This window comes from Carassius auratus, chromosome 40 (genome assembly GCF_003368295.1).
Source record: "Carassius auratus strain Wakin chromosome 40, ASM336829v1, whole genome shotgun sequence".
Classification (NCBI taxonomy): Eukaryota; Metazoa; Chordata; class Actinopteri; order Cypriniformes; family Cyprinidae; genus Carassius; species Carassius auratus.
In genome coordinates, this window is record NC_039282.1 from 18,344,352 (window position 1) to 18,356,116 (window position 11,765).

Sequence of the window (11,765 nt, forward strand, 5' to 3'; positions counted from 1 at the left end):
CCTGAATGATACATTCCTTTGCAAGATGGATCCGATTCTTGAATTCAGCTCACTGACTTTAATGTGCAGTATGTAGAGTTATTTTTCCCACCCCCCACTCTATAGTCTCAACTTTGACGAGGGTTGCCAGATTGATGACATGCAACTGGAATGCACACAATTGACAATGTAATGCGACAAGCCTAAGGGGCCGTTGACACAGAATGGATCTAAAAACTTGAGGTTAAAATGCATCATCTGCCATATTTCAATCTGTAAACAAAAGCTTGCATCACTTGCCCCGTCTTCAGGGTCTTAAAATTCTTTTAACTTGACACGGCATCTTAAAAATGCGGGGCTCATGTGTGAGATGCTGCAAAAAATGCTAGCCATACACGTCCATCTTGCATGTTTACATAGAAAAACTATGGAAAAACCTGTTCTATGTGAATGGCCCCTAAATTGATAAGTTGATTTATCTGCATTTTAATATTTCCCTGGTCATCAAGCTTTTTAGATGGATGCTGAAGCTTTTTAGGTTGGGGGGAATGACTGACTGAGTTTGTTTGCTGGCCTCCATGGCTGAAATATGCTGTGTTTTCCACCAACTGGCAACACAAGGTGTCGAAATACTATTCGACAATTTGGCAGTGGGTGTAATCACTCCAGACCAAAACAAAAACAGACATTCTGGCACGGAACACACATTTCAAAGTAAAGTTACTAGCTGTAGCGTTGTTGTTATTTTTGTTTTAAGAATCAAGTATTTTCGAAATACCTGCAGACTTATTATTATTATTTATTATTATTATATTTAGGTGAACTGTCCCTTTAAGGTGACAAAATCAATGCGGCTAAATATATTTAAAAAAATGCTCGCTGTTGTTTTGATAGGTTGTGTCACTGAATTTGGCTGAGATGGTTACCTGTTTTGCACAGTAATCAGTTTGAGTGAGTTGCTGAGTATGGTGATATGTGAGAGACTGCTGGAAGGGAGCAGAGTTTATCTGACACCTACCTCCACACAGCAAGCTTAAAGATCCTCTGTTTTCACTCTCTCTCTCTCTCTGGCTTTCTTTATTGAGGTTAAATTCTTCTGCAGGATTACAGGTTACCTCAGGGGAATGCAGTTAGCTGAGCCACGTCTTTTTATTTTTTTTTCTCTCTGTGTTGAGTGATAGGGTGGCTGAAAGGGGCTTAATCACACAGCAACCACAGGGTCTGTGGATCAACACCGAACCTTTCTGAGCATGTTCACAGAAAGCACACTCAATAAAAAACAAAACCCATAAAAGCCCCCCAAAATGCCTTGTGGGGAAAAACATCTTGCCATAGTTCATAAAGCCATAAACTGTGAACAACTTCATCACAGAGGCAAATTAAACACCATTTACCCGAGGAAAGCAAGCGTACGTACATGTGTTTGAACAGCATGAATGTGTCACAAAGAGCGCCATTCATCTTTCTCATCAACTATATGCTGAATGTCACTCTACTCAGAATGCAACTCATGGTTAAGCTCCTCTCTCATGCATGTATTTATATTGCCTTAAGTACAATGTGACCCATAGCTGACCCTATTCTTTACAGATATCAGCCTGGCTGTGTAAATTTATCCAGCTATTGTTGGTAATACCGCAGTGCTTTCTGTCTTTAGACACTGAATAAGTTAGCCTGACTACGTCAGACTTCCTACTTCCGCTCAATTTCATTTCGCTTCTGTACTCAGTCTGATACAGCGTCAGAACTTTCTGTTTGCCACCGGTCTGAATACAGCCGGGCCAATCAACGAGCAGAGGACGGGCTGAGAGCCGTGACGTAGATGCTAAGCACCGAGTTTTAAATTGTAGGTTAGAGAAATCGAAAAACCAAAACGACCGCGGAAATGGGAAACGAGACACGGGATGCAATTCGCTCTGTTATGGAGAACATTCAACTCTTTTTCAAACTGAAGCCAGAACAAGAAGAGTGTTTAACAACAGGTTTACAGTGGAAATTCAATCATAGATTTGAGTTCGATGCATGATGTGTGTGCTTCGATGCGGCTGTACAGGCGCATAACATACGTCATAACTAAATGTATCTGATTGGCTTACGGGTAACTAATGATTTTAAACTTCAGACAAGCGCCCCCTAGCGAGAGAGAAAACACTTCTCTATTATGCCATTCCAGACTCTGTCTACGAAGCAAAGTGAAGTAGCAGAGTCTGGTATTACCAGGCTATGAATAAGTCTGAAGCATGTTGAAATGGGTCACATCATCAGGAATCACATTTGCATTTATCTTTTGAGATAACATTTAATTGAACTATGATAACTTTATCCACAGTTCAAAAAGACTATTACTGATCTTTAAACATGGCTTGGTAGGAAATCCTTGAATATCTTGTGTCATATATATTAGATGTTGAATTATGGTTGCCTTTGCATCACAAGTAACATTATACAAATGTAAAAATATAAATCTATAAATATAATAATTATTATATAGCTTGGTCAGTCAAACATTCAGTGGTCTGAAATGAACTAATAGAATCCAACAATGCCTGGCCAATTTTTCAGCACTTTTGGAAATGGAAAGAACTACAATCCCATTAAGCTTTGCAAACTATGTTATCCAATTAAGAAATTACAGATAGTTATAAAAATGTTGACACAGAAAGATTTTAAGTTTATTGCAAAACATGCAGACAAATGCATACAAAGAGAAACAAAGAGATATTTTGACATAAGTTGCTTGCTTCGATTCTCTGATTGTTGGGGATTTTTTTTGCAGAATTATGAGTCAGAATTATCAGGAAATCCACTGTTGAATGATAATAAAAATAAATAAATAAATAAAAAGTAAATAATTTGAACTAATTGCTTCAACAAACGTATATACCATAAATTAACAACTTCATAGTTCAGACTAAGTCTGTCTTTAATTTATTTTTTATTTAAATTTTTTTTACACCAAAAATGAATGGGCTTTTTCTTTTCCGGAACCCAGTTGCACAACATCGGCTATCACTGATGGAAATGCAGTTAATCACTCCGCTCATTATCTCAGAGGATGTGATATGAGGAGGGCTTGTTGCTAGGCTTATTTTGTTCATTTCTATTCTAAACGATTTGCTGACAGCAAAAGTATCTAATTAATCCACAAAAAGTGAGTAATTTTTGACTAATCTCATGCCTTGCTCCGTTTAAAAATAAAACAGCTTCCATTAAGCTTTCACTTAGTGTGCATCATTTTAAACATATGTCATTAATTTCATTATGTGTAAAATGTTTTAATGAGGGAAGAATTCCTGTTAAGGGAAAAGGCAGAAAATAAATAAATAAATAAGACAGTGCGTCTAAAAGATTTAATCAAAGTCTATAGCGAACTGACTGTTCTCTCTCTCTGTTTCTCTAGGGTCTACTCTGTGCCAGCAGAGCAAGGACAGAAAGCTGCTGTCTAACCACGAGGGCCTCTTCATTTCCTCTCTCCACTGGATCTTTTCAGGGATGAGCTGCAAGCATGCGATTCGTCATCCCAACGTGTCTCTACAGTATAGTGGATTCTATAACGTCAGAAGACGAGAGTGTGTTGCTATCATAAATTTTCTATGAACTGTTTTTAAAAGCACAATGTATACCGTTCATGCACACATGCCATATGTTGCACTCACAGAGAAAGTCCTTTGACTGTGGAGAACAGCCAAACTTTTGGACTTTTTCCTCTTCACCTGCAATTACTTTTTATTTAAATCAAGTTCAAATCATTTTTTTGTTAAAGTGTGTAATATTTTCCATCTTTAGAAACTTTCACCTTAAAAGTAAGCTATTCATATGTTTTTTTTTCTTTTTTCACATTTCCAACTATAAACAAACACTGTGGCTCTGGTTTATTTAAGCAAACTGATGCAACAACATTGGTTCAGCCAATGGCGTGAGTTTGGGGCGGGACTACCTAATTAACTAGCCAATGGCAGACAGTGCCACAAAAATCACGAACTGCAGCTTTAAGCAAACATCCTCCCTATTTCCCCTTACAATCCTCTAATGTTAGCAGTCCCCAGTGCATTTAAAGTGACAAATTCAAGGCAGATTAAAGATAAAACTAGTCTCTGGATTATTTGACAGAAGAGAGAAAGAACCAGAGAGAAAGGCGAGTGAAAAAAAGTGGTTTTGAACACCCACTTGTCAAATGGTGAATTAATCAACAGCTTTAAATAACGATGTTGATTTCTTTTTCCTTTCTTTCACCGTGGCCAACTCCTCTAAAGCAAAGCAGATTGTAAATAGGGATAATGAAATAAGGATACAGACACATAACACATACATTGAGGTCCAAAAGTCCACTATGCACTGTAAAAACTAAATTTTTAAAGTAAAAAAAAAAAAAAAAAAAAAAAAAAAAAATTGAGATTCAATAAGCTTTTCACATCTGAAATAGTTAACCTTGGGTCATTCTAAACCCCAGGTAAAAGCAATCCTTCTTCACTCAATTCATGTGTTTTCAATCACATTAAACAGTTTTCCATTCAATGAAACGACTATTGATATGCGTTGTTTCCATGAGGGTCCAAATCAAGTCAATGTGGAAAGCGACTGGGTGTGTATTGCTAAGCATCTAGCAGTTACATTCTGGCACTGCAATGTGAGGTTAACACTGCAAAAGTGTTGTCGAACCGCCTTCTAAATTACAAGTGTGAACCTAATTTACTAATGTTTATAACAACAGTAATTCCCGTGGTTAAGTGCAGTGTGAAAAGCCCTATAATGTGTTACTTGACGTCTCTTTTTAAATAGGCTATTTGTGAATGTACCAGCAATTTCTTAGTAGTGAATGTAGTAAAAAATGCAGCATTTTTTAAAAGTATATTTTCAGATTTTGAATGCCAGATCTTTAGTGTGGACTTTTGGACTCCAGTGTATCCATCATCGATTGAAACTGAGACACTATAGCTGCTTACTTCTATCCTCCTCTTTCTCATCTTTTTTCTTCCACTTTTCTTTTCTTTTTTTTTTTGATTAAAATGGAAATCAATCAACCCCTTTTAGCCGGAGTCTCAAGACTCAGAGCTTCTCGGCTCTTTACTCTGAATTTACACAAAGACGGCAGGCTAGCAAACACTTTTAACACTGCTGAGGCTATGTTTTCTGTTCTTTCTTACTATCTTGCTAAAGGGGCAGTGCACACAAAAATGAACCTTTTGTAACCATTAACTTAACCCAATAATATTCCAGATCTATATGACTTACTTTCTTCTGTCTAGCACAGAAGAAGATATTAGGAAGAACCTTTGGGGTCCAAAAACATTGACATAGACATAGGTGTGAATTATTAATCAAGATTTGCTATTCTGGGAAATACTTTTCTAGACAATAGTGTAGACAATAACATTTCAGATGACTGCAATTGGAAAAAACAGGGGAAAAACAATAAATAATCAGCTCATTTGAGTCATTCTGAAAGCCAGTTTCACATCATTTTGACATTTTCCTCCCTCTTTTGAATAGAGGTTTTTTATAAACCGTCAAGTTTTATAAAAAAATGTCTCATGGGTTTTTTGGGGCAGGTTGCTTATGGGACTTTACACTGTAAAAATCAGCGATTGTTTTTTTGAACAATTGTTCACATAGATGCACGTTTCAGTTCTGTTACCGGTTTCTCTTAGTGGTTGAATTTAGAACAGAGTGGAAAATGCTGATGTAGATTGCTCAACAATCTTTGGAGATAAGAATCGACATCAGAGCTTATTTTCTTTTATGTTATGTAATATGCTCTGTCAGCAAAAATGTATACTTCAAATAGTTTTATGAAACGTTTATGAGTTTTCTTTTTTAAATGTCATCAGTAATGTTTTTCCTTTGAACTCTTTTGTAGCACCGCTTGGTAGTTGATACTGTACGGCTTATTTTCAATGATCCATACATTCATCTCTCTGACTACATTTGACCAGCAGTTTGATAATGTACTATACACTCCCAGTGCACAAGAATAGAGTCTGGAGCATTGGTAGTGCACAGACTCGATTCTTTATGATAACCGTCGCCGTAATTAATGGACATTTGTGTGATTTCTACTGAAGTTTAAATTTTAATGCCTGTTGCTGTATATATTTTATAAGACAACCTGTCATCTATTTGTTGAATTACACATAAATAAACATTATGGTTCTAAACAACTTTGCTAGTATTATATGTATCTGATTTGGGTGGAATTAATATAGAGATCATAAAAAGGACTAGATGCACAGTTTGATCATCATCATCAACACAATGGGTGATATCTGCTCCATTAGCATGGTGCTATTGTGAATGAAACAATTTCCTTTGAAAAATGTGTTTTTTTTAATAATACATGTAAAATAAGGCATTTAATAATTAATTGTTATAATTCTTAATTATTGAATCAAATAAAAATTTAATTTAAGGTAGTTTTTTTTTGTGCTTGCCATCAATGTTATTTTAGTATTATTTAATAATTTGAATAACTTTTATATTTTTAACTATTTTTTTATGTTTTGTTCTTTCTATAATTTTTATTTCTTAAAATGTAATATATTTATTTCTTAAAATATTTGCCTTTCAAACATTCACATTTTAAATGTATTTTTATTTCAGTTTTTGTACTTATGATTTTAATTAGTTACCAAAGCAACATTTCAGTTTTCTAAGTTTAAGTTTAATTAAAAGTATTTTTTTAAACATAAACATGTTTCTTCATTTAATCTTTTTAAATTTCACCTTTATTTAAATGAAGTTTTTAATTATTTACTCATTTAATTTTAGCTTAGTTATCATTATCAACCATTCAGTTTTGCTGTTTACAAAAGAGCATCTTGGACGTTCTGCTATGCAATAAAAATAAAATCTGCCTTTTTTATGACAGAATTTGCATTTTTGGGTTAATTATAGAATAGTAACATAAACACCTTGCACAATTTTCCAGCTGAGATATGCTAATGGTAAATGTCACCAATAGATGGTCTTGATATTTTCATTTTTCCTCTGACAACAGCATATACTCATTTCCACTGTTGACAGCCCAGCTTATGCAAGATAATAATATGAAACTCCACTTAGTCTAAACCCAGGCGGTATACACTGATAAAGCTGTATTTTATTTATTTATTAAAGAATAAATTTAAAGAATCAGAAACATGAATCACTAAACAGACTCAGGCAAATTGTTTTTATTCTTCTCCTCTTGGGAGATCTCATAATAAATGTGTCTGAAGGCCTCTTGAGGGCGCTTGTGAGCTACACAAAGATTGACACATCTGAGGATGCAAAGTATTGAAATAATAATAATAATAAAACACAAGTACAGGCCTGTATTGTACAAAGTTTGACGCTTAAACCAAGCAGTTTGGTGCAGGAGAGCAGAGGGATGAAGGGATTTTGTGTCTGTGATGCGTGATTACGTTGGGATCTGCCAAAGTCCCAGCCGGTGTGTTACTGCTGGCGTTTAGTGCAGCACGATAGCACACATCTTATTCCCCGGCGCCTCTGTGACAATCCTGGAGATCAGTTTGAAATAATGAACACGCTCACTCACACACACACACACACACACAAACTCTCCATCTTGTCCTTATGATGTTGTTCTCACAAGGGGGAAATGTAAGTCTGTAACCGCTGTGGAAACAGGACTGACTGGGTGTTCTGCTGTTCTTCTGTTTATTTGCTGGGCCAGCTGATCAATGCCGGGGAAAGTGTTAACTTCTGGTCACCTCGTATGAACTATGCACCCAGAAAAATAAAATAAAATAATGTTAGAAAGAAGTTGTAGAGAGAAAGAAAGAAGAGAGAGAGAGAAAGAGAGAGAGAGAGAGAATTTGTTAGTTTTGCACTTTCTCAAAAAAAAAAAAAAAGGTTCCATTCAAGTAAATCAGTTTACCTGGAGGCCATTTTGGCAATGAACTAGTTTTCTATGTAGGCAAAAGTTTGTCAACATTTCCAGAGTTTAACTTTATTAAAACGAGCAGCAATGCAATGTGATTCATAGTAAGGATAACATTTATTTTAGAATAAATAGAATTTAGAATGAGTAATTTCTAACCACAATCAATCATATTTGTGAGCAGGTTTTCTCACCGGTAACATCTTGTGGAAATGTCCCTAAAGGAATAATTTACCCCAAAAAATGAACATTTGCAGGAAATGTACTCACCCTCAGGCTATCCAAGATGTACGGTAGATTAGTTTGTTTTTTCAGATTTCAAGATATTTAGCATTCCATCACTTGCTAACCAATGGATGCTCTGCAGTGAATGGGTGCCGTCAGAATGATAATCCAAACAGTTGATGAAAACAGATCTCAATAATCCACAAGTGACGCATAAATAAGTGAAACCAGTTGTAAATAAATATGTTGGTAGATTTAAAGCTGCAGTTGGTAACTTTTGTAAAAATATATTTTTTTACATATTTGTTAAACCTGTCATTATGTCCTGACAGTAGAATATGAGACAGATAATCTGTGAAAAAAATCAAGCTCCTCCCAGTGCTCCTATTGCCATTTGCAGAAATTCATCCGCTCCCGGTAAGAAATAACCAATCAGAGCTGCGGGTCCGTAACTTTTTATGTGTTCAAAGTATGACAAAATGTATATAATAAGCGACCATGAATCCATTTTCCAAACCGTGTTTTTAGCCTGTCTTGAGTCACTAGGGTGCACCTATAATAAGTGTTTATATTCGGACTATTTAAGATTGCTTCGGGGGGTACCGCGGCGGAGTAACCCAGTGCCTTTGTGATTCTTCATAGACATAAACAGAGAGAAGTAGTTCCGGCTACGATGTTCTTCCGCAAGACGCAAGCAATTCTGTTTATTAACCGCTAGAGCGTCAAAAGTTCCCTACCGCAGCTTTAAATGTGAGAGGACAACAGATGATGGATTTTTTTATACTGGAAGTAGTGCTATTATGGGTTATGTATTTTGGCCATAAGTGACAGTTTTAAAGTCAAAATGCCTTAATGATGGATTTGTTTCTTACAAACATGCACCTGTTCATTTCACAAGATGTTAATTGACGAACTGGATTTGTGGGGAATGATTATTGTGATGGACTCTCATTCTGACGGCACCCATTCACTGCAGAGAAGTGATGTAATGCTATTTTTTTTTTTTTCCAAATCTGTTTTGATGAAGAACCAAACTCACTTACAGGTACTGTACATCTTGAATGGCCTGAAGGTAAGTAAAAGTTTTATAATTTTTTTCTAAACTTTTAATATACAGTAAGGTGATGTACCATGTATCCTCTCTTTACGGACATGTCCCCTTTCGGAGTAAAAAAAAAAAAGCGTTTGGCCGGGATTTCTAATCGACAAAAATGTTCAGGATTCGGCTTTTGCAGTCTACAGTCACCATTCACCGTGTGCATTTTGAATTAGAGCCCTGCGAGGGACTGTTTTCTTAATGCTGCTGAATTTTTGACCATGATCATCCGCTCCTGCAACATGTACAGTATATTTCACTCCCGAGATTTTTTTGTGTCCATTCCGCCTGCTCCCACAAACATTTTGTTTTTCATGGTATTGGGCTACTTTTGCCTACTTTTTGCCAATTGGTTGATTCTCCCCCATGGGTTAAAGGTTTGAAATGTTGAATAAGTAAAATTTTGCCTGAAATACTTGTATTGGAACATTTTGTATTCTACAGTATATGATGAAACTATGATGTTAAGTTTTGTGAAGGAGTGCCTCTGGTTGGAAGCTTTTTTTTAGCTGTGTTTATGATCAATATACATAAAATTGATTGTAAAATATATATTTTAGGTTTGGAAATGACAATTTAAATGGTTGATATTTGGGATATAGACCTTGCACCCACAGTCCTCATTCTGGAAAACTAAAATATGGACACCTTATTTAATAAGTCAGCTTATTGCCACAGGGCATTAAATATTCCATTAAATATAGTATAAATCAGCTGTTAAAGCCTCCAGCAGGGTTTTCACAGCACGCTCTGTGTTGAGGTAAAGCCAAGTCAACAACGTGCTTTCTCTCCAGGTAAAAGCGTTACCGCTTGTTAATATTTTGCAGAGAAAGAAAATTATGCCTTTTGCCTTAATAGCCGAGATCATTTGAAAAAGGCTCTTTTCATAGAGAAGTGTTATTATTCTTCTCTTATATTACTAAAATTATATACTGTTTTGTTTTCTCTCTTGCACAAGTCAATTCAGTTGACATTCTCTCCATGCAATGGTTGTGTATTTTCATTATCAGATGGCACTGACAGGTGGTATAATAAGCACATTCAAGTTTAAACTCTTCGCATTCATTATATGTGGAAAGAATGAAGTCATGTGTTTTAGAACAATCAATATAAAAGCCCAATGGCATATCAAACACAATGAAGTCCATAATGATTATAAAGACACATCAGAAAGAGGCAAAACGTTATTAGGCATCTGATCGCTACATGCCATTAAAAAAGTAACACAATGAAATATGTATGAAAGAGCATACCACTTTTAAAGCAGTAAAGAGCATGTAAACTAAGCACAGTATGCCAAATGTTCTCAATTAACTATCGATTTGTCTAAATGATCAGTTTACAGTAGCAGCTTACACAAAACGTATTAATAGAGAAGTGTAGTTTACAGTGTGTACCCACCTACTACTTTAGCCTGTTATTCAGAATGTAGTATTAGTCAATTATATACTGTTTATACACTTATATACAATTACAAAACATGAAAATATTACATTTGGTCAGTCCAATCAAATAATGAATCAAGAAAGAGGTTAAAATGTCACTTCATACGTTATGGGGATATAGTATTCTACACATTGGGATCTTTGCATATGTACTGAACATTTTGGCAACATTTGCATAATGCAAAGTGTATACTATATACTGTTTGGTAGTATGTGACTGTCTGACAAGAATACACTCATGGTAAACAGTTTTTTTCTCACCTTCCTTTGCCAATATGACACCGTGGGATTCGTTTCACTTTGCCACCTTACAGATGGAGAAAGAATAAAAAAGAGAGGAGAGAGGTTTGGGGATTTAAATTGTAATGGTTTATAAAAGGAACAAAAGCTGTCGCTTGTACATAAAAGGTCCATTTTGGAACCTTAACGTTACATATGATTAATTAAAGTGAACATATTAGAACCTAAAAGGAACAAAAGTGTACCTTTTGAAAAGGTACCTCCCCAGTGACAGCTTTTGTCCATTTATTTTTGACTGGATTGAGAGTTGAAAATGAGTTTACTTACAACCAAGCACCATGATTCCCATCACAAAGAGAACTGCGGCGATGGTTAACCCTACATACATGACGTAGATTGGAGTAATCTGAAATAAATAAATAAAACAATAAACTTAAGTCATGTTATGCATTAAACACGATGCAGAACACACTAACAGAAGAATCCAGTCGAGCAGTCTGGAAACATACATAAAGTCACATTAATTTTAATTTCATGCTTGTGTGTGGATGTCACAACAGACTTTCAATCATCGAGTGTCTCTCACAGCAAGAGAAGCAACAAAAGTCAATTTTATAAACAAATCCTCAAACTTTATCACATGCAGCATTCAGTACAACACAAAGCAGGTAACCCCCCCCCCCCCTCTCTCTCACACACACACACACACACACATGCTTTAAAGTAACAGCGAACCGCCATTAAACACCCTTAACTGATGAAACTCTGAAACATATTCAGGCTCTTATAAACTTAGTTCCTGGGGAATTGAATGCAGAACAGAGACATCTTCGGGTCACAGCTAATGAGGCTATTTCCTGAACATCAGATTTCTTGTAGCTGCCCTAACAATAGGAAGTGA

The 11,765-nt window shown here is 35.7% G+C and overlaps 1 long non-coding RNA gene across 1 annotated transcript; it reads right to left on the bottom strand.

The window, feature by feature from the left end:
* Nucleotides 1–7,129: 7,129 nt before the first annotated feature.
* On the bottom strand, nt 7,130–11,270 carry LOC113058760 (uncharacterized). Its single transcript, XR_003278032.1, has 3 exons — nt 11,192–11,270; nt 10,886–10,931; nt 7,130–7,698 (listed from the first exon to the last, which is right to left on the bottom strand). It is a non-coding gene; the product is annotated as an uncharacterized LOC113058760 (long non-coding RNA).
* Nucleotides 11,271–11,765: the final 495 nt, after the last annotated feature.